At 50.5% G+C, this 1,795-nt stretch overlaps 1 non-coding gene across 1 annotated transcript; it reads right to left on the bottom strand.

Annotated features, from left to right (window-relative positions):
- Positions 1-1,488: 1,488 nt before the first annotated feature.
- On the bottom strand, positions 1,489-1,560 carry TRNAS-GCU (transfer RNA serine (anticodon GCU)). Its single transcript has one exon. It is a non-coding gene; the product is annotated as a tRNA-Ser (tRNA).
- Positions 1,561-1,795: the final 235 nt, after the last annotated feature.

Below are 1,795 nucleotides of genomic sequence, written 5' to 3' on the forward strand. Positions count from 1 at the left end.
GAGTTGGACTGTGAAGAAGGCTGAGCGCCAAAGAATTGATGCTTTTGAACTGTGGTGTTGGAGAAGACTCTTGAGAGTCCCTTGGACTGCAAGGCCATCCAACCAGTCCATACTGAAGGAGATCAGCCCTGGGATTTCTTTGGAAGGAATGATGCTAAAGCTGAAACTGCAGTACTTTGGCCACCTCATGGGAAGAGTTGACTCATTGGAAAAGACTCTGATGCTGGGAGGGATTGGGGGCAGGAGGAGAAGGGGACGACAGAGGATGAGATGGCTGGATGGCATCACTGACTTGATGGACGTGAGCCTGAGTGAACTCCGGGCGTTGGTGATAGACAGGGAGGCCTGGCGTGCTGCGATTCATGGGGTCGCAAAGAGTTGGACACGACTGAGGGACTGATCTGATCTGATCTGATCTGATTCCTGCAAATGGCAACCCGCTCCAGTATTCTTGCATGGAGTATCCTGTAGACAGGAGCCTGGCAAGCTATAGTCCATGGAGTCGCAAGAGTCAGACATGACTTAGCAACTAATACCACCATTCCTGCAAAGAATAAAAATATTGCCTTTCCCAAGGACCATCTGACAATGTTTTACTTCACTGATGCCAAGGCGAACAGTCTAAGATCAAATGACTGACTTTCAGAGTCTAAAGGGTAACTACCAAGAAATAGCTTCAGAAATAGCTTCAGCTCCCCAAAACTTGAATTCAGGGAAACTTGGATAATTATAAGGCTTCTCGTGAAGGTAGTAATAGTGGTAACAGTAGCAACAATGGAGAAGGCGATGGCACCCCACTCCAGTACTCTTGCCTGGAAAATCCCATGGATGGAGGAGCCTGGTGGGCTGCAGTCCATGGAGTCGCTAAGAGTCAGATATGACTGAGCGACTTCACCTTCACTTTTCACTTTCATGCATTGGAGAAGGAAATGGCAACCCACTCCAGTGTTCTTGCCTGGAGAATCCCAGGGATGGGGGAGCCTGGTGGGCTGCCGTCTATGGGATCGCACAGAGTCAGACACGACTGATGCAACTTAGCAACAGCAGCAGTAATAGAAGCAGCAGCAGTAGTAACAGTAGTAGCAGCAACAGTAATATTAGTACCAGCAGTAGTAACAGTCATGGTAACAGGAGCAACAATAGTGATGGTAGTAACAGTAGCAGCAGCAGCAGCAGGTGGGTTGGCATCGCCTTCTAGTGGCTGTGGCTAGAGTTGCTCCACGCCCTACCTAGATGGTACCATCTACAGGCCTCCTTCATTTCTGTCTTGCCATCCGACTTTCCTCTTCACTCCAAATTTCCCAGGGGCCTCGGATATGCTTTCTCATAGGCAGGGATGATTCAGTTCATGAAGTGAAGTGAAGTGAAATCGCTCAGTTGTGTCTGACTCTGCGACCCCGTAGACTGCAGCCCACCAGGCTCCTCTGTCCATGGGATTCTCCAGGGAGGAGTACTGGAGTGGGTTGCCATTTCCTTCTCCAGGGGATCTTCCCAACCCAGGGATCGAACCCGGGTCTCCTGCATAGCAGGCAGACACTTTATCCTCTGAGCCACCAGGGAAAAGACAACTGATTCCATTCAGTTCATAAATGGAATCCTAACAGTAGTGGCAGCAGTAATGAGAGAAGGAGGAAGACAAGAGGGAAGAGGCAGAGAAGGAGCTGCAGCATAAGGCAGCACAGATGCCACAGACACCCGCAGAGGAGACGCACAGAGCCCGGACTTAGGGCGCCTGGGCCGGGCTTCCCAGGTGAGTAACACTGAAGTTGATGCTGGAGGTGAGGAGGATCTGCCA

This window comes from Bos taurus, chromosome 11, assembly GCF_002263795.3.
Source record: "Bos taurus isolate L1 Dominette 01449 registration number 42190680 breed Hereford chromosome 11, ARS-UCD2.0, whole genome shotgun sequence".
Classification (NCBI taxonomy): domain Eukaryota; kingdom Metazoa; phylum Chordata; class Mammalia; order Artiodactyla; family Bovidae; genus Bos; species Bos taurus.